This window comes from Rana temporaria, chromosome 5 (assembly GCF_905171775.1).
Source record: "Rana temporaria chromosome 5, aRanTem1.1, whole genome shotgun sequence".
Taxonomy (NCBI): domain Eukaryota; kingdom Metazoa; phylum Chordata; class Amphibia; order Anura; family Ranidae; genus Rana; species Rana temporaria.
Genome location: NC_053493.1, coordinates 89,519,256 through 89,541,018, shown reverse-complemented (window position 1 = coordinate 89,541,018; position 21,763 = coordinate 89,519,256). Strand labels below are relative to the sequence as shown.

General features: G+C 43.2%; 1 protein-coding gene, 2 non-coding genes and 1 pseudogene across 5 annotated transcripts in view; 3 read left to right on the top strand and 1 right to left on the bottom strand.

The window, feature by feature from the left end:
- HDAC9 (histone deacetylase 9) overlaps positions 1-21,763 on the top strand; it is an 821,625-nt gene that overhangs the window by 122,094 nt on the left and 677,768 nt on the right. The gene's annotated exons all lie outside the window — the stretch shown is intronic.
- On the bottom strand, positions 5,103-5,235 carry LOC120942128. Its single transcript, XR_005749922.1, has one exon. It is a non-coding gene; the product is annotated as a U4atac minor spliceosomal RNA (small nuclear RNA).
- Positions 7,879-8,011, top strand: LOC120942129. The gene has a single exon (XR_005749923.1). It is a non-coding gene; the product is annotated as a U4atac minor spliceosomal RNA (small nuclear RNA).
- Positions 17,205-17,340, top strand: LOC120942245 (annotated as a pseudogene).

Sequence of the window (21,763 nt, the reverse complement as noted above, 5' to 3'; positions counted from 1 at the left end):
TAAAAGTGTAGGAAGTTCCATAAAGACAAAAATAAATATAAACTTCTCCAATAGTGATAAACAAATGTTTAAAATCTTCTCATGTGGGTCTTCAAATAATGTGGGCTCACAATGTGCTTACCTTCCCAAGGTAGTAATCAAGCCTTGATTAAATGGATATCCACAAGGGGTGTTGTTGAATCTGCAACTAGCTGTGGATGTTCAGGGCGTCCTGTATAATCCAATGTTTGTAGGCTCCAGATTTCTATTTGGCAGCGGTGGTGCTCAGCATGGGGAAATAAAAAAGGTAGCTTCCCATAGTGTAGTAAACCAAGGCTAATTTATTGGTAAAAACGCTAACAAGTGCATTTTAAAAGATCAAAGAAAACGAAACTAAGAAACAGCTGATGACAGCTTACTGATGTATTGCTTCAAAAATCAGTCCGTCCCTTACATGTTACACCACGTCACGTGGCTTCATCATTATTAGATTGAGCAGCATCATCACTTTTAGTTCATTACTATTATTTTACTTCACATCTTAAGCTTTACTAGGTAGGCGCAAGAGCACCCTCACTTTATCATGCCTAGCAGTGCTGCCAATCATCATTATTCTTACTGGCAGCCAGCAAAACACAGGCACTTTTCCCCTGCCAGTAAGTGCCAGTGACAGGAAAAGGTTGCCAGTTAAAAATATGTCTGTGACACTCAGGCTCAGAACTGTGCATGCACAGCTCTGGCCCAGAGCCAGCCAAGATCATCCAAGTGCCTTCTTCAGTGCACCAACAGGGGGCAGGTCTGGAGGAGGTGGCACCTGAGTGTGTTGTGTGATGTCATGGTGCAAGGGAGCCAAACGGAGTGGCCAGAGCCTCAGGTGAGCAAGCTGGGAGTGGGACTGTGAGTGCTGTTTGGACTCCAGTGGAATGAAGGGACCACCTGACGTGGAGAGTGTCTCAGGAGGGGATGTGTTATGTTGGGGATCTGTGCTGCTGCACACTGCTGTCAGTGTCACTATGATAATCAATTTCATGTGTTTGTGCCTGCCCATTCTAATTTCCTTCCCTCCTGAGTCCTGTCGCTGGGCTGCTTACTATATCGAAAATAAAATAAGAAATATGTTTTATTTGTCTTAACCCCTTCGTGCCGGATATACGCAAATATGCGATCTCTTTTGGAAATGTCAGTAAAAACGTGGCTGTGCCAGTTAATTTTGGGTGTTGTGTCAGTAAACTTTAATCTGATAAGTTGACAACACTGATGCCTAGGAATACGAAGTTATAAGGCCCAATCACACAATTGTAAACGCAAACGCACATTATGAGCTGCCTAATGCACAAAAAGGTGCATGTTCCATTTCTGGCAGTGCACAGTTGCTTTGTACAGCAACACATGATAGTCCTCAAGATGCATTAGGGTGCTATTCAGAGTAAATGGCCTTGCATCACACTAATGCTTGAATTGTGTATTGCCACACATTACCACAATGCACTAGTGTGAATGGCTCTTAAGCCAACACAGGGATCAGCTTGTAATTACTAGTCTGAAGCCTATCATGTGTAGGTGTTTCGCAAAGGAGTTAAAAAAATAAAACCTTCAACAAGGTTAGAGTAGTTTGGCATTGCTAGTGTTCACTATACGAATTGCTAAGCTTCAGCAAGTTCAGTGACAATCAGCACATTCAAAGCCCATTTTTAACCAAACCTTTTTTTTTATTTTCTAAGTCTTGGATCGACTAGAAAGGGGTCAGAGGTGAAATGCTGTGTTCCCACTGAGAATATTTTCCATTACTTATTATGTTGTGTGATACCCACCTAGGCAAAAAGTTCTGGAACGTATGCCCAGAACTCAGAGTACCTGCATTCTGAACCTGCAGGCATCTGGGCTGTACACTTCACCAGTGTCTATGAGGTACAAAAATGCCAGGATTGGACTCATGGGGCTAGATGCCCAGTGTGCATGTGGCCTTAAAAGGAAGATTTATCAGTCATTTCAGCAGTTCAGTGACAGTCAACAGTCAAACTCCCATTGCTTTGAATGGGGCTTCCCTTCCACATCTATTCACAAGGATTCCCGCTGAGTCTCCTGTGGTTGTTCACAAATAGTCCCATTTGCAAGTATGAATGGGGCCTTAAACATACTCCCAGGAGAATTCTGTAAGTTTTATTCAGTGTTAGAGCTTGGTGAGAGCCTTCTCAACCTGATAACAACTTGTTTAAAGTGACAGACAGCACTGCCAGCGAGATGAGTGTTAGATATTCCCAAACTAGAGCTGAAGCATGTTTAAGAGGCTTTAATAAAGTGGATTGAAATTTCCTGAATGTTTTCTAAGCGATTTGAAAGTCGCATGTAACTGGGCAGACTCCACAGACAAAAATAGAACTAGGCAGACAGCAATACAGAAAAAGGGCCTTTAAGCTGAATGCAGATATCTGTATCTTGTAGTAACTGCTGTCTCCTATGGCAGCAACTTCACTCACAGTATCTCACCATAGCTCCTCAAGCTGCACTCACAGCTACCCACTGTATTCATCAATCTTTATCCATGCTACCTGTTGAGTTCCTCAGACTCTCAGCTAACCGCTAGATCCCTCAGGCTTGACTCACAGCTAACCCGCTGTATTTATCTTCAAGCTCTACTTAAAGATACCCGCTGTGCTCCTTCAAGCTTTGCTCACAGCTACCCGCTGTATTCCTGGGTGAGTCTCTACTGAAGCTTTCCCACTTACTTCTCCACCCCCAGCTAGTGAAACGACTGCTCTGGTACTCCTTTAGAATTCCATTCCTTTGACACCTGCCTCCTGCAACAAGAGTGGTTGACCCTCTGGCAACTTATTTTCCTATGCCTCCTGGCAACGACCAGGCTCCCCCCAGGCTGAGCCCCTTTACACATGGCTAGGCCTCAAACTTCAGGCCTACATCTCTGCTGCTGCTCCACACACACCCAGGCCGCAGCCTGGGTGGAAAGAACCCCAATCACCTGACTCCTTCCAAATAAATTGACTATATCAGCTTGCTCTGCGGCCAAATAAAACTCTTGCTGATTGGCTGAGACAACATAACCCATAACCTGAATTCACTGTAATCTATCATCCTAATGCCAAAGGCAACAGTGCCACCAATTGACAGAAAAGAGAGATCACCATTAAACTCAAGCTTAGGAGGAGAAACCAGTTGGTCAAGACTACAAATAAGCCTGGATAGTTACCACCTAGCACAAATAAATTTACTAGAATCCCTGTCTAGGACAATCTTCCTTCCTTGTAACTAGCTCTTTTTCCGAGACTGTAAAATTTACATTATTTGTTATCTTTTTACCATTTCAATGGGTCCAAAAATTGTACCTTACTAACATACACATCTACATATTGGGGATGCTTCAGTGTTGTCTGAGGCGTTAGCAGTACTGACCTCATTAGCCATTTTTTTTTTAAAAGCCTATGGCGTGTGAACACACCCAAAAAACTCCACCCAGTGCTGAAAAATGTGCACACACATAAAGAGTGTCACAAAAACGTCAACGTCAAGTGGTCCTCCTGTGAAGAAGGGACCCAAAAACCCTGATCCACTGGGGCGTTAGGCTCCAGACTGGGACTAAGGTACTGTGGTCCGAGCAACCGAAGCCGACACGGACCCAACTTCCTTGGAGGGACTGTCGAAACACAACCCTCCCAGTACTAGGTGGGGCTCCCCCGAAGGGAGACCCCATGAGAGCAGGTATACTAAGCCAGAAGGCCATGTCCACCCACTCCCAAGACGTTCAAGGCTGGCCCGAGGACGGGCACCCTAATAGTCACACAGTGAACAAAACGTGCACAAACAAAAAAAGACAAAAAAGTGACAAACATAGGCATAAATAAAATAAAGCGGGGGAAAGGGATAGTGGAGAGGAGAGTGAAAGAAGTGGTCATTGTGGTATACAATGACCAGGCCCTCCGGCCAGGAGGCAGGTGCTAAAAAAAAAGTGTTGCTGGTGCAGTGACAGTGGTGTGGTGACCGGGGAGGGTGAGTCCCACGGCCACACACATGCGCTTGATGGTTAGCTACTTGGTTCTTGGGGCTAGGAGCCCAGGGTCAGGTGGTATTAACCCTTAGTGAGGGCCAGATGGTATTAACCCTCTCTGTCACGTGACGCCACTGTAGTTTTGGTATACCCCGGGAAACTACAGCTCCGGGGGCCTCCGTATCCCCGCTAGTTAGGATGGTAATAACACAGTCCACAACAGGGGGTTAAAACAACAAAGGCTTTACTGGCATGAAGGCAGGTGTCAAAATCTTCACAGCTTTAAACAGAGTGTCAAAATGTTCTGCAGGCAGTCTCTGGATCACACAGCTGATAATGCTTGAGCTTAGTTGATCATATACTGTATATACTCGGCTGCAAAAGCCGGATAGTAATTCAGGGCCTATGCTTAACTAGGCTGAAAAATAGATACACTTACTGAAGTGTCTGTAGACTTGAGGCTTTTTGCCGGAATAACGGATTGATCTGATAAATGAGCTGAAGTACTGGTTCTGTAATGTTTAGGGATACTCCACTCTTTGCTGTATTTTCTCCTGGAGGCTTCGGGCCTGCACTGCCTCTCCTCTGACTGTGTTGGCTCTTCTAGGAACTGTGTGAAGCATTAGACTGGCTTAAACAGGAAGTACAATCCCTTATAAGGGCCTGTTTAGACTGAAGCCTATTGGTTGAGAGCTGTGGATCATAGAGACTGACCTGTAGTATAACACAACACAATAAGGTATTGTCTAGCATTTAATCCTCCCGACTCTAATACCCTTGAACATGAGATGGTAATACACTCTGACTGAACATGAGATGGCTGGCTAAACCCCTTAAAGCTATACACACCTAATAAACGTATTATCAACCATAACAGTATAAATCACATCATAACTAGCTGAGTCCCTGCAGGGGAGACCCCACAAGCCGAGGGCCTCAATCTGACAGGGCCTACAGCAAATACCTGTACTGGGACACCACAGTGGTATCTTTAAATCAATGCAGCCCTCACTCACAGTGATTCTCAGATACCCCTGGACTGCCACTCCAGGGGCACATGCACCATAAGCTTTTCTGTAACGCACACTGTATATATTAGATGTTATTTTTTAACCATATTAAAGGGTCCAAAAATTGCACCTTACTAATATACATATTTATATATTAGGGATGCTTCAGTGTTGTTTGTGGTGTTAGCAGTACTGACCTCATTAAACATTCATTGGTCAGCAGCTCAACCCCAAGAGAAGGATGGATAAGCAATGTAGGGACACAGACCAAGGGTACAAATCTTGCCAAGCATTTATGTTAGGGAGAGAGAAGTAACGTTTTCTATCAATACCCAGAATGCTCTTCAGCTTATGTATTGCCAAGGTATTTGCATGCCTAGGTATATTTATGTTTATATTTGTGTTAATTTGGCCCGAGTTTTTGTAGAGAAGTAACATTTTCTATCAATACGCAGAATGTTGTTTGGTTTATTGCAAAGGCATTTGAATGCATAGGAATATTTAGGACCAGATTCTCAGTGGAGATACGACGGTGTATCTCCAGATACGACGGCGTATCTCTGCGTTGCGCCGTCGTATCTATGCGCCTGATTCTTGGAATCAGTTACGCATAGATATCTGTTAGATCCGACAGGCGTAAGTCTCTTACTCCGTCGGATCGTAACTGCATATTTACGCTGGCCGCTAGGTGTCGCTTCCGTCGAATTCCGCGTTGAGTATGCAAATTAGCTAGATACGCGAATTCCCGAACGTACGCCGGCCGACGCAGTAAAGTTATGCCGTTTACGTTAGGCTTTTCCCGGCGTATAGTCACCCCTGCTATATAGTGGCGTAAGTGCGGCGTACCAATGTTAAGTATGGCCGTCGTTCCCGCGTCGAAATCTGAAAAAGTTACGTCGTTCGTGAATGGGGCTGGACGTCATTTACGTTCACGTCGAAACCAATGACGTCCTTGCGGCGTACTTTGGAGCAATGCACACTGGGAAATTCCACGGACGGCGCATGCGCCGTTCGGGAAAAACGTCAATCATGTCGGGTCACAGTACATTTACATAAAACACGCCCCCCTGATCCAAATTTAAATTAGGCAGGCTTACGCCGGCCGATTTACGATACGCCGCCGCAACTTACGGAGCAAGTGCTTTGAGAATACAGCACTTGCCTGTCTAAGTTGCGGAGGCGTAGCGTAAATCGGATACGTTACGCCACCGCAAAGATACGCGGTTCTATGTGAATCTTGCCCATAATGTTTAAATAGCCCAGATTTTTGTAGTTCCATGCTGTTTTTTTTTTTTGTAGACAATCACAGTAACATTACAGTAGTGTCACATAGTATAAAATCACAGAAGGGGGGAAAACAACACTGATCAAGAGAGAGATTAGATGTAAGGCCTATTCACGCTTTTGCAAATGTTAATGTACGCTATGAGCTGCTTAATGCTCACAAAAAGGTGCATGTACCGTTTCTGACAGTACACCTTACTCTGTGCTACAATACATGGCTGTTATCAAGATGCATGCAAATCTGCTCTATCTAGTCAAACCTAATTCTAGTCAATCAAAACATTTGAATAGAAGAGGTCTGGCTAAAGTGGGGCTTTAAAGCGGTTGTAAATCTAAAAATATATGAAAAAAAATATATAAACTTGCAAGACAAACGCGTAATGAACTAGTGTGACTAGCATACTAGCTCATTATGCATTACTTACCTTCGATCGAAGCCCCCAAAGCTGTCCTCGTCTCCCCCTATGAAAGGTTTCATCCGGGTATCGGCGCTCTGATTGGCCGGAGCGGCGATGACGTCACTTTGCGCATGCGTGTGGGAGCCAACATTATCCATTGATAAAACCGTCAATCTCAGTGCGCCTGCGCCGTTGTCTACGGCGCGTGTGCCATAGACAACAGTACATTCTTTGTGGCAAATATCTCCTAAATCGTGTAGGTTTAGTGCCCATTCACACCTAGGCGTATATACGCCTGAAGCGCGACGCCGCAGCAGCCCCTAAAACGCTGGAGGGGTGAGTTTACATTGTCGGCTATGGAGATGGTTCACGTCTCCACGCCGAACGCTGAAACGCCTGAAGCCCAAAACAAGTCCCGGACCTTTTTTTCAGGCGGCTTTCGGCGTTCGGCCATAGCCGACAATGTTGATCACCCCTCCTGTGTATGTTACTGCGGCGTATTTTACCGCGTTTTGTCGCGGCAAATCGTGGGACAAAACGCCGCAATTTGTCGCGGCAATTCGCGGTAAAATACGCCGCGTTTGAGTGTGAATGCAGCCTTAGGAGATATTGCAAACACCTACAGGTAAGCCTTAATCTAGGATTACTTGTAGGTAAAACATGTCAGAGAGGGTTTACATCCACTTTAAATGTGCTTGTTGTCACTTGCTGAAGTTTATTAACAGTTTTGGGCTGCAATCTATGCTGAATATCACAGCACCCCACATGCCTCTTGAGAACCACAATGTGTTGTAGCACAGAGTAGCGTGCACTGCCAGAAATGGTACATGCACCTTTGTTTGTGCATTAAGCAGCATTTGCAATTGTGTGAATAGGCCTTACGTCTAATCTCTCTCTTGATCAGTGTTGTTCCTCCCCCTTCTGTGATTTTATATTATGTGACACTAGTAGGAATATGAAGAGTTTAAATATCCCAGGTTTTGGTAGTTTCATGCTGTTTTTTTATAAAAAATAAAATAAAAATAAAAAAACAGCAGGGAACTACAAAAACCTGGGCTATTTAAACGCTTCATATTCCTAGGCATGCAAATGCTTTTGCAATAAACTGAAGAGCATTCTGGGTATTGATAGAAAACGTTACTTCTCTCTCCCTAACATGAATGCCGGGCTAGTTTTGCACCCTTGGTCTGTGTCCCTACATTGCTTATCCATCCTTCTCTTGGGGTTGAGCTGCTGACCAATGAATGGTTAATGAGGTCAGTACTGCTAACACCACAAACAACACTGAAGCATCCCTAATATATAAATATGTATATTAGTAAGGTGCAATTTTTGGACCCTTTGACATGGTAAAAAGATAGCATCTAATATATACAGTGGGTTAGATTCAGATAGATCAGCGGATCTTTAGATCTGCGTAATCTATCTTATTTACAATCCGCCAGCGCAATTTTTTGAGGCAAGTGCTGTATTCAGAAAGCACTTATCTTGAAACTTGCGCCGGCGGAATTCAAATTCCGCGGCTAGGGGGAGTGTATTATTTATATCAGGCGCTGATCGTACTGCGCCTGCACCGGCCGCGATTTTCCCCAGTGCGCATGCTCCAAATCACGTCGCTAGAACGTCATTGTTTTCGGCGTGAACGTAAATTACGTCCATCCGTATTCGCGACCGACTTACGCAAACGACGTAAACATTCAAAACTCGGCGCGGGAACGTCGGCCATACTTAACATTAGATACGCCGCATATAGCAGGGGTAAGTATACGCCGGAAAAAGCCGAACGCAAACAACGTAAAAAAAAAGCGACGGGCGGGTGTTCGTTTTTGAATCGGCGGAAATCGGAATTTGCATATTCGTCGCGTAAAAAACCGAAGCGTCGCCTAGCGGCCGGCGGGAGATTGCAGCCTAAGATCTGACGGTGTAAGTCACTTACACCTGTCGGATCTAAGGGAGATCTATGCCTAACTGGTTCTTATGAATCAGTCGCATAGATCCGACCGACGGAACTCAGAGATACGACGGCGTATCAGGAGATACGCCGTCGTATCTCTTTCTGAATCTCCCCCAGTGTGTTTTACAGTCTCTGGAAAAGATTTAGTTACAATCAGGGCTGGACTGGGACAAAAATTTGGCCACACCTGACGTCATCACGCTCCCCGGAACAGACCGACACAGGAGTAGGAACGAGAGGGGACGCCGAGACCGCTGTGCACACCGCATGTGTTATATACCGATCGGGCGCATTCTTATTTCACGTGGGATTGTTTTATGGACTTTTTAACCCTTATTTGTGCTCATGTCACATTCTCTGAATTTTATTTATTTTGCTATTCACAGAGTGTCAGTCACTTATTATGCTTTTATTAACCATTCATCATTTGTTTTAATCACGTTAAGTTTGTGGTTTTTCAATTTATTTTATTACTATATTCAATAGTTTTGTATTTTTGGTATCATTACCAAACTTTCACGTAATTGTTTTTGCGCCGTACCTCATCCTTTAACACATTTTTTGAAATTGTATCTACATTTTTTTGGTACTGGCAGCATTTGCACATTTTTTGTTTAGCGCAGTGTTTTCTCCCATTTTGTACGTAAGTTACGTTCACGTCTAAAGCAATGACGACTTGCGGCGTAATTTCGAGCATGCGCACTGGGATTTTTTCACGAACGGCCCATGCACCGTTCGTGAAATACGTCAAATACGTGGGGTCACAGTGAATTTACACAAAACACGCCCACATCATCCCCATTTGAATTAGGCGGGCTTACGCCGCCACACATACGTTATGCCGCCGTAACTAAGGGCGCAAGTTCTTTCTGCATACGGAACTTGCGCCCTAAGTTACGGCGGCGTACCGTATATGTGATACGTTACGCCGCGCCGACAGATACTGCAATGTATCTGAATCCGGCCCTTTATGTGCAGATTTGAAGCCTCGCCCGGGTGGATTGTGAGAGGCGTCGCCGGGAAGGAAGAAGAGGACACAAAAGTAGGCCTCTCTGGGGTGGGGCACCAAACTAAGTCTTTGCCCCGGGTGAAAGAATGTCAAGCTTTGCCACTGAGTAACCCCCTATAGATCACAACAGACCTTAAAAAGTTGGGGGGCTAGGAAGACTAGGCTAGGTTTACCCAGTCTTTTAACATATGTTATGCATGTTATTTACCTGCAAAAGCCTCCCATGTGTAGAAACCCAGTTCCTGAGACTGGTGCCTAACTCTGGTTGTGATGTCCCTTTAACTCCTGCCACAACAGCTACCTAAAAGGTTATGTAGGGATTCGAAAGTAAGGGTTGAAGAGCTGGGCCAGCACAGAGTATTTTAGACACTATCAGAAGAGGAGAGGGCTGTAACATTCAAGGAGGGAGGGAAGACGTAGCCATATTTTGTATCAAGTTCAAAATAACATTGCGAGAAATTAAAAAATCATTAATGGAAAGGAGAACACTAAAAGTATGCAATGAAAGTAATTACATTTTCAGTGTTTTTTTACGTGCAATTTTTTATGTCCGTAATGTCTTATTAGTATTATAAAATGATCATTCGCAATACCTATACACACTCAGTGAACCTGAAAGCCTTCTTCTGATTTTATTTCCACCACCATATGGTAAATTGCATCCAGTAGTGTATTCCACTGCATAAGATCAAATGTAAAATTTGAACACTGCTTTCTAAACCTTGCAGGAATGTCTCCTCACAAACACACATCACAAGCAAAACACAAATAGCTGAGCATGTTGACCCTTCTACAAGATCCACTAACTGAAAACAGCCCTGGGCCTGCGGTACAATTAATCCACCACTGCTGGGCCGGGTCAGGCAATTTGCAGGAGAGAAAATGTCCGCCTTCAGGTGACCGCTGACCCTGTGATTGATTTAGCAGTGGCAGTTTCTAGTTTCCTATCAATATAGGTTTCTTTTTACTAAAAATCAAAGAAGAATAGGATATGCATACATAAATGCATAGTGCATAAACGCAGCACTGTTTTAATAAGGTGAAACATTCTTTTTTACATTTTCACTGCATAATTTACCACCACTTCTAATGTGAGAGCCATGTATGATTTTTTTTTAATTAATTTCATTCAGCATTTTATGCTTTTTAAGTACATCTAATACCTGAAATGTAACACTTAAATGACGTAGTATATGTTTAGATAAGAATATGATATATTAGACCACATCAAGATTTAGAATCTGGAGTTTGGAAAGATGTCATCTTACTATGTATTTGAGTAGTACAATGAGGATTTATATTTCTGTGGGGTATACAGTATTTTTTGAATTGTTAAGATCTCAGAATTTATTGAGGGTGATTGGATATATTTTCACTGCCTTTGGTTATGTCTCACATCTTCTATTGATTTTCTAACCTTCCTAGATTTAGTAATGAATAAATAATTTTTTTGTTCCTATGTTTTTTCTTTTCTAAGAAGTTAACCATATAATGCAAAATCGAATCAAATATTCGCAAAGCATGTAAGAATATTGGTAGAAAGTGGTTCAAAACCTTCCTTCCTAACATAACCTTTCACTACTGGCAGAATGTGCAGTGGGCTCCTGTCACCCCACGTGGGTAACTTCTGATCGTCTGCTTTTAACACCATCCTGTGATCTGATAAATGAGCAGAAGACATACCTTTTAGGATCCTAAACGAGGTGGGAAAACCAGTTTATGTGCTCCAGTTTGCTTAGCCAGCTGGTAAAGTAGTCCAAAGAACCATTAACATCAAAGCAGAGTTTGTATCTGGGCAACTGCCAGTGATTAAATATTCAGACCTTGGTTGTCTTTTTTCCCCCCCAAGAATGCTTAAAATGTGTGATTTTGAACTGTCGCTTTATATATGTTTTTTCACTATGTATTCCATCTTTATTTTAAAAATAAACATCTACTTAACGACAAAAGATTTCCATAGCATTATGGATTCGTTAAAGAGAGCCTTAAAGTGGAGGTTCACCCAAAAAAAATCTATTTTTAACATTAGATTGGGCCTAATTACGGGAAGCATAATCAGGTGTTTTGTTTAAAATCAATGCAGTACTTACCGTTTTAGAGATAGATGTTCTCCGTGGCTTCCCGGTATGGGCTGCGGGACTGGGCGTTCCTATTTTAATGACAGCCTTCCGATCATCGCATACAGCGCGTCACCAGTTTCCGAAAGTAGCCGAACGTCGGTGCGCAGGCGCCATATAGTGCCGCACCGACGTTCGGCAACTCGTGACGCGCTGTATGCGACCGTCGGAAGGCTTGTCGATCAAATAGGAACTCCAAGTCCCGAAGACCATACCCGGAAGTGGCGGAGAACATCTATCTCTAAAACGGTAAGTACTGCATTGATTTTAAACAAAACACCCGATTCTGCTTCCCGTAATTAGGCCCAATCTAATGTTAAAAAATTTTTTTCGGGTGAACTCCCGCTTTAAGGCCTAAACCACTACAAAACCATTATACATACCTTTTGAGCCAAGTCTTAATTTTCTGGCCAGTATTTTCTATAACTGTTATTGTGTCAGTGCAAGGAGATTAGGCAGCGAAAATAAAGCTGCCTGTGCATAGCTCAAAGTTCCATAGGAATAAATCAAAATGCAAGCCATAGTTCAAGCAGGTTCTAACATTTTAATGGCCATTTTTCTCATCGAGAAAAATGCTCTGGAGCCTACACACGACCGTTTTTCACGACCAATTAAATTTTTTAAATTTTTCTCGTCATGAAAAACGGTTGTGTGCACACGGCATTAGAGCTTTGGAGAGAGATAAGTAAACACTATAGATATATGTGCCCAGGTCAAATTTCATGAATCGGGTTTACATCCACTTGTCTCCCACACAATTTGGCCACACCCACTGTTCACCTGGGCATGCTAAGAAAGTTGCATTACTTCTCTCCTTGGGGCACCCAAAGGTGTCCCGGGTCTTTTACAGTCCTATAATGTATACTACAAAAAATAATTGCTGTGAGCCTCTAAAGTGTTCGGGTTTGGCTTGAAGAAAAGGTGGCAACCCCAATCTGAATATTGTGTATGGCTAGCATTAGACACTGATATTCATATACAAATCTAGCAGTGGAGAGGGAGCAAGTGATACAACTCTTATTATTGCCCACATTACCTATCCATCCAAAGATTCAGATTTGTATAAAAGATGAAATAATGTTTTTACTCCAATCTTTCATCTTTCACCGGTGTTACTCTGATGTAAAAAAAAAATTGTGATTTTAATTTTTTTATTTTATTATTGCGCTTGTATTCAGTACAAAAGCAAGCAAACAAAAATGTTTTATCCAAACGCAAGGTTTTCAGCTGTTTTTATTCACCTAGCTGTTCATCACTTCTTGTTGAATGACACAGACATGCTTCTGTAATTGCTTCAGCTTTTCCATGTATTGATCTTGCTTATTTAGTTCTTGTTCCATTTTCATATTAATGGACAACACATAACACATTAACGCACAATATAAATCAAACTTGGCTTTTAGAATCCAAATACTGTGTGTGCAGCAATATATGTTTAACACTGTGTGGTATTCTTTGACTTTTCACGGTACACTGAAAAAAAAACTGGTGGCTACAAGTTTGTAATTGTATGTAATTATACTTAAAGTGGTTATAAAGCCTAAACATTTTTTACCATAATGCATTCCTTGCATTAAGGAAAAAAATATTTAGGTGTCAGCATCCCCCCTCACCCCCCCCCCCTTTTACTTATCCGAGCCTTCATTCGATCCAACGCTGTGCACATCGGCAGCTCTTCTCTCCCCTCAATTTCAGGTCTCTCTGGCTTTCCTGGGCACCGAGAGCCATTGGCTCCCAGTGCTGTCAATCAAAGCCAGTGACAAGGGAGCTGGGAGGGCCATGTCCCACTGTCTGTGTCAATGGCCGCAGCTGCGGAGCTTGGGTGTGAGCATGCACGAGTGCCCCCATGGAAATTGGCTTCCCATGGGGGCGCAGGACAGAGGGGAAGGGTCAGGAGTGCCGGTGGGGCACCCGAAAAGAGAAGCTTCGTGGCCGCTCTATGCAATTCTATTGCACAGAGAAGGTAGTTATTGACATGTTTGTTATTTAAAAAAAAAACCTTTGCAATCACTTTAAATCTTCATTGTCCCATGGACAAAGACAACAGCACCATGCTGTAATGATATCCAGCCAGCTGGAAGGTGTGATTAGTGTACTGTATGCCCACTCTCAGATATGGAAATTCTGTTTAATTTCCTAATAATGCCAGTGCCATTACTGATATTGTTTCCAGGCTCACTTCTAAAAACACATTACCATTTAAATATGAAAGCTGTTTTATCTGCCAAAATAAATATATTTCTATCCCTGCGATTTACACAGTTCTGCTACACAAAAATAGCACCATCAGGCAGAGCAAAGTCCCTACCCCATGCCTGTAGTTGGACAGTGAAAGGAAAAGCAGTGTTCTGTTTTAAATGGCAGTTTATGTAAAGACATACTGTACTTCCCTAGACCCTCCCAGATCCATGGTCACTTGCTGACTTGGCACAGTCCACAGGCAGGTTAAAGTGTTAGTTTACCTAACATGAAAGATGAAAAGGCAAACTAACACCGTACACCCGCCCCACTCTCTGCTGTACTTACCTCCATGGGTGATGAGCTGTCAGTGCCCTCACCGCTGTTGCAGAAGTCTGGTGATTTGAAATCTCTGTTCATCTCCCCCTTCTCTGTGCAGCATTTCCAGGATGCATCAGAGTGATTCTGATTGGCCATCTCAAGCATAAAGCATTGCTTTGATCTGTCCTGGAAGCACTGCACAGAGAAGAGGGAGACGAGTGTGGATCTTAAATCCTCAGACTGCCGGACCAGCCGCATGGGCACTGACAGCTCAGCATCACAGAGCTGTAAGTATAGTGGGGTCTGGGTGTGGAGGTGTATGGTGTCAGTTAACCTTTTAATTTTTTTCTTAAAAGGTGAACTAACCCTTTAATTTCCCAATAAAACACTTATGTTGATGTCAATGTCACTTTACTTCAAATAATTGCAATACAGAGAATGTTTTCCAGTCTTTTGATATGTAACTATGACAGTAAGAGCCGGTTCACACTGGGGCGGCACGACTTTGGGGGCGACTCGGCAAGGCGTCCTGAAGACAACTTCAGAGGCGACTTGCAAAATGACTTCTGTGAAGAAGTCAATGCAAGTCGCCCCGAGTCACCCCCAAAGTCATACAAGAACCTTTTTCTAAGTCGGAGCGACTTGCGTCGCTTAAATTAGAACGGTTCTATTGAATAGAACGGGACGCGACTTGTCAGGCGGCTGAGTCGCCCCAGTGTGAACCGGCTCTAACGTTCTAAGTCTTGGCTCAATGAATTGAATCTAGCCAAAGAAACAAGAGAAAAGCAGGGAAGATATAGCTGGGTCTGTACAAACCAGCATAAAACAAAAGGGGAAACAAAAGGGGAGGTACCAGATGCAGATAATAACACATTGTTGTGACTTCACACAACACTGGGTGGCAGCATATATAAAAACATCAATAGAACAATGCAATAACAAAAAAAATATAGGTGGAACGTGACAAGCACTGATGATCTCATTTATCTGAGGATGAGGTTACCAACCTAGTTGTACTTTTTGCAAGGGATGCTTAAAGCGTTTGTTACCCCAACACTTCATATTCCTGATATCTGCATGCTGTACCATGTGCTTGTATGAGAAAGTATCCTGTTCTCTTTGTATTGCTTCCTTTATGTGAAATCCCTGGTGTTTCTGATAGTCTCCTTGCTTTCCCATAAAAACTGACCACACTACGCAGGAGAGCACACCGTGATCAGTTCTCTAGCTATGCTGTGTGCTCTCCTCCAATGATCAGACTTGTCCTGACACGCCCTCGCTGCACAGCCATTCACTGGCAAGCGCAGTGTGCTGCTTCTTCTCCTCCCCCAGCTCATATGCAGCTGAGAACAGAGGGATTGTGATCACTTATAAAAAAAAGGAAAAAAGGTGTATATATATATATATATATATATATATATATATATATATATATATATATATATATATATATATATATATATATATATGTATATATATACTGTATATAATTTTTTTTATACCTATACAAAAATGTTTTGCCTTTTGTTTCTATTTTATACTAAATGGGTTTGTCTTATAAGTTGATCATTTACAATCACTTAATCAGAAAAACTAAAGAAGGTTAAAACAATACAGTTTATGTATTTTATCTGTATATTAAGCTGTTTGTCTAGATGTCCACTTGTAAGAACACTTTTTTATCTCATTTTTTAAAATATCCCCAACTTTTTGAATTATTTAAGGTGTTGGTGCCTGCTAGCATATTTAAACATCTTAAAGCAAGCATGTGTTATGTGGCATTTGAGAAAAGTCCAGGACCAAACCATTACTGACCTTATATTTTAGGAAAAATTCTCAGGCCTTATCTTTTTTTATGTGTACACTTCAATGTTTATTGAGCACATGTTTTCACACTCTCTGTGTGCACCGAAGGCTGTGATAGTTAATAAAACGGCAAAGTGTTTTGTGGAGCAGGACCTACTGTAACATTTTTTATGCCAGGCAATAATGTTTTTTATTGGCTCAATGATAAATGTCACGGTGTTAATAGGGCCCAGGAGTGGCCAGTTTTGAAGTGATTAAAACGTAAATAACACCTCTGTTATTGTAACAATGTGTGAACACCGGCTAGTGTTCCAAACAGCAGATTCCAGAGGAGTTAACAGATTGTTCTAATGAAATTTCATTAGTGAACTTCTTTTAATGCTGTGCTGGAATGCACAAGTGTTATTCCACCATTGTTCTATGACTTCTAGGTGTCATTACACTATGACAAATGGTACCTGAAATCTGGGTTCCTAATGCAATGTAATCAGACCTTTACTGGTGCTGAGGAGGCCTGTACATTGACCTTGCTTCTTAAGGCCCGTACACACAATCGGATATTCCGACAACAATTGTGTGATGGACGTGTTTTGTCGGATAATCCGACCGTCTGTATGCTCCATCGGCAACGCTGTATCCTGGCCTAGGCCAACAAGGCCCAGGCCTGGGGCTGCACTTTGCAGGGGGGCAGCATGGAAAGAGTCCCCGCCAACATGCGCTACTGTTTGTGTAGCACCAGTCTTATGGAACGGACTGGGCTGAGAGGTAAATTAGTCTAGAGCCCCTCATAAAGCGTCTGCACTGCTTTTTTTTCATTTTGGATAGAGTAAGGCCGTACACACACCAGCAAACATGTACGATGAAACCGGTCCGCCGGACCGTTTTCACTGTACATGTCTGCCCGGGGCTTTCTGTACGATGGCTGTACTAACCATCGTACAGAAATCCGCGCGTAAACAATATTTTTCCTGCACCGGGTGAAGTTTTTGGGTTGTGTTTTGCACGCCACAGGCTTTTCCTGTATATCCATACTCAGTCTCCGCTAGCTGCCTACTGAGTGGAATCCGAGGGCCATGGTCTGGGAGCCAACAGCAGCAAAACCCACCACCTGTTTAGTGGAGTTACTGACAGCATTGCACAGGATGGTTATCGTTTCTCGCCCTTTTGGCTAAGATCAAGTGTAGTATCTGTTCTCATCAGTTGCCAGTAGGTGGTGCTATGCTGACCGTCCCTAGTACTCGGCGAGGGGGAAAGGGATGGCGGTCGGCAGATGCTAAACCTGCTGGCGTGAAGGTGGAAGCCTTCTGATTTGGACAGAGAGGCATGAGGTCAAAGCTGGAGGGCTGGGCCTCTGGCCTGGATTTGGTGGTGCCTGCCCCAGCCAGTTGTTTGGGAGAGAACCCTTGCTCCTCTTTTTGTTGGGAGGAGCGGGTAGTATTTCCCGAATGTGATTAGGTGGGAGGGATGGGGGTTGTGGGTAGTAGCCTACTGAGGTGGGCTCTCCCCGACCTCTTCTCCTACCTTCCTGGCTGGGAAGGGTGCTGCTGGTCCGGACCGGGGGTCAGGGACCGTTGAAAAGCCTGTGGAGATAGTGCCCCTGGAGTGGCAGTCCAGGGGTGCCATACATTGAATGAGTGTTTGAAAGGGGCACTCATCGTGTGGCACCTTAGGTCACTGATCTCCACATACACCTTTTTGACACCTGCCTATAGGACCAGGGGAATTTTTGTTTCCTGGCCTGGAGGACCCCCTTGTTTGTCACGTTTTTGTTGGTGCATTTGCACTTTATGTATGATGAGTAGGGTGCTGGTCCTCGGGCCTGCTCTGAAAGTCTTGGGAGTGGGCGGACATGGCCTACTGGCTTAGTTCGCCTGCTCTTATGGGGTCTCCCTTCGGGGGAGCCTCACCGAGGAGGGTTCTGTTTCGACAGACCCTCCAAGGATGTTGGGTCCGTGTGGCTTCGGCTGCATGGATCACTGTTTACTCGAGTCCCTGCCAGGAGCCTAACGCCCCGGGGGATCAGAGTTGGGTCCCTTTCAGAGGACCAATTGACGTGGCCCCCGTCACAGTGTTTTGTGTCACTCTTTATGTGTGTGCACATTTTTCCTGCACCGGGTGAAGTTTTTGGGTAGTGTTTTGCACGCCACAGGCTTTTCAATAGAACAAAAATTGCACAGAATGGCTTTCTGTACAGCACACAGCAGATATCCTCTGAGCTGTACTGTATCCATTTATGTTGAAGCATTTATGTTGAAACCTAAATGCTGTTTTTGTAAATGTAGTTAGTCTTTGCACTGAGTAGTGTTTAAAAACATGCCACTAAATATCTTCATTCATTGTATGTGCACCAGGTCATGTGACTGCCTTGAAAAGCTCAGGTAGTGGGGGGACCTGGGTCTGACCTGTTGTGAATTGCCCAACCCCATCAGGCATAGTTAGCTGTAGAGACAGATTTTTGTTTATTATGAGCTGGATCATGCAGACAATAGAGGCAAAGCTGCAGAGGGTAGATGAGCACACAGATGGTTGTCTACCAGGTCACATGAATGTCTTAAATGGCCTGGCTGGTGGCAGGACCAATCTGTCTTGTTGTGAATTGCAGTGACAGGAGGTACTGCTCTCAATCAAACCATCTTTCCCGACCACGTCAGGCAGAGTTGGCCATAGACAAAGCTTTTGTTTATAATGAACTGGACTCTGGAGAGTAAACACAAATGGTGGCAATTCTGCAGAGGGTAGGTGGATCTGAAGATGGTTGCCACCACCAATAAGCAGTAGAAAGCCCCTTGCAGGATCAACAGGTATTTTCATCAAAGTTCAATGTATTAAGAGATAAAAATGCAATTTTTTGTAGGGACTGTAATGTTTTTTTTGAGGGGCATACAACCGCTTTAATGGGAAACCTGTCCAAAGACAATAAACATTATATAGTATATAATAAGGATATAATATACTGTATTAAAGAAGTAAATACATGTTACCTGATTAAATGGTTGATTCATTTATAAAAATTAGTCATTGTTTAAAACCAAAATGAAAACAAAACTAGGAACTAACTAATTCAATAGTGTAATAATATACTTCCTAAGAGCACAATTTATGAATGACCATAGTGTGTCAGAGTGACACGCAAAGGGAACCTGTTTCTAGCACAGTGACACGTGACTTCTGCATTTTGGCATCCACACGTTTCGGGGAACTTAGAGAGTTTGCACAGTTCTTGGTGTACTATACAAAAGGCAGCAACACCTTTCAACAGACCTCGGGTGAGGCTTTACTGCTTGAACCATATACAGTAACTACTGCAATAGCCATTGAATCAAGACATACAATGCAATTCAACAATGGTGAGTGCCTTTAATTGTTTCTAACAGACTTAGGTAGGTACATTGGTTGAACTAGACACATTTCCCTTTTCTTTAAATAATGGAAAAAAGCAACATTCTGTTGGTCTGACAGCTCCAGTCTCTTGTAATAAATACTAGGGTTGTCCCGATACCACTTTTTTAGGACTGAGTACAAGTACCGATACTTTTTTTTTAAATGTGTCCCCAAATGCAGCCATGTCCCCAAACATATGCAGCCATGTCCCCAAACATATGCAGCCATGTCCTCAACATATGCAGCCATGTCCCCAAACATATGCAGCCATGTCCCCCACATATGCAGCCATGTCCCCAACATATGCAGCCATGTCCCCAAACATATCCATCTATGTCCCCCATATACGCAGCCATGTCCCCAAACATATTGCAGCCATGTCCCCCACATATCCAGCCATGTCCCCCCACATATCCAGCCATGTCCCCCCACATGCAGCCATGTCCCCCCACATGCAGCCATGTCCCCCGTACCTAAATGATGCCGCTGCCGCGTTAATCACCACGCGGGGAACATTACTGTCAGCTTTCATTTGAATAGCTGTTTTCCCTGCCGCGCTGTGTATAGAGACACTCCCCCTTGCTCGCGATTGGACAGATCCATCCAAGGGGGGGTGTCTATGCGCGGCGGGGAAAACAGCTATTCAAACGAAAGCTGAATGTAATGTTCCCCGCGCTGCGGTGATTAACGCGGCAGCTTTGCGATATACAATGGCAGCGGCGGGGGGGGGAAGTATTCTATTTTGGCATCGGGGGTATTTGCGGGAGTACGAGTACTCCCGCTAATACTCGTATCGGTCCCGATACCGATACTGGTATCGGTATCGGGACAACCCTAATAAATACCTGTTTGAAATGTCAGTTTTTTTTGTAGCACCCTTCTAGCATATGGTGCTAGGCAAATTTAGTTTTTGGCAAGGAAGCAGTGATTGTTTGTTCTGGTCTGTTCAGGGTTTCACAGGCTAGGAGTTTTATTTCCTCCCCCTGCCTCTGGAAAAAGCTTTCAGAACATAGGGAGGGATATTCAAATGACCAGCTTTAATATACATCATGGCCTGGCCAATCCCTAGAGAGGAGTGTCCAGAAGGTGGCTGGGGAGGAAAAACACAGTGTGAAGCCCTGGGAAGGTTGTTCTCTCTCCCCGGGAGGGTTCCAAGCCTTAGAGGAAACTACTGCCCCTCTGAGGTAGCCTGAGGACTGTGGTAACTATTGTTGAGGTTTTAACCACTTAAGACCCGGACCATTATGCAGGTAAAGGACCTGGCCAGTTTTTGCGATTCGGCACTGCGTCGCTTTAACTGACAATTGCGCGGTCGTGCGACGTGGCTCCCAAACAAAATTGGTGTCCTTTTTTTCCCACAAATTTAGCTTTCTTTTGGTGGTATTTGATCACCTCTGCGGTTTTTATTTTTTGCGCTATAAACAAAAATAGAGCGACAATTTTGAAAAAAAATCTATATTTTTTACTTTTTTGCTATAATAAATACCCCCAAAAAAGATATACATTTTTTTTCTTCTCAGTTTAGGCCGATACGTATTCTTCTACATATTTTTGGTAAAAAAATTGCAATACACGTTTAACGATTGGTTTGCACAAAATGTATAGCGTTTACAAAATAGGGGATAGTTTTATCTATCTATCTATCTATCTATCTATCTATTGTCTCATTTTTTTGTGTACTCTTTGCTGGGTCATTTGGGGTGTGGCTGTATTCCAATGTTTTATTGTGTCTGCCGGCCTTGGATAATATGGGATGTGTATGTAGATTAGCTGTGAGATTGGTGGGGGAAAATTCTTCCAACAGCTTTCACTGCTAATTGGACAGTCTACCCTGCCCAGAAAGCAAAGGTGGAGAGAATTGTTCAGAGTATTACCTGTGTTTTCAATAAACAGTCCATGTTTAGCAACAAAACAAGTATCGTCTTGTTTTGTGGTTGTTAGCGGTTGGAATATTTGGTTTCTATATTCAGACTAGTTACAAACACATTTATTTATATTGGTTCTAGATATCAAACTGTAAAAATACAGTGAGTACAGCTGTGATGATGCATTGGTTTAACGTTAGTGTGGAAAATATTCTGCAAAAAAGGCATTTAATTGAGCACATCTACTTGGGATGTTAGAAGGAAGACAATAGAGTTTCCAAGGGACTGATTACTGTATGTAGTAGGATATTAAAAATCACAGCTTATCACCACCTTATTACTGGTGACATCCTTTTTTTTAACACTTTATTTTTTTAATAAAATTTAAAAGTTATACTTGAAGTGTCTGCCTAAACTTTTATTGTGAAGTGATTTTCATAGTGAAGATAAAGTGTGGCATT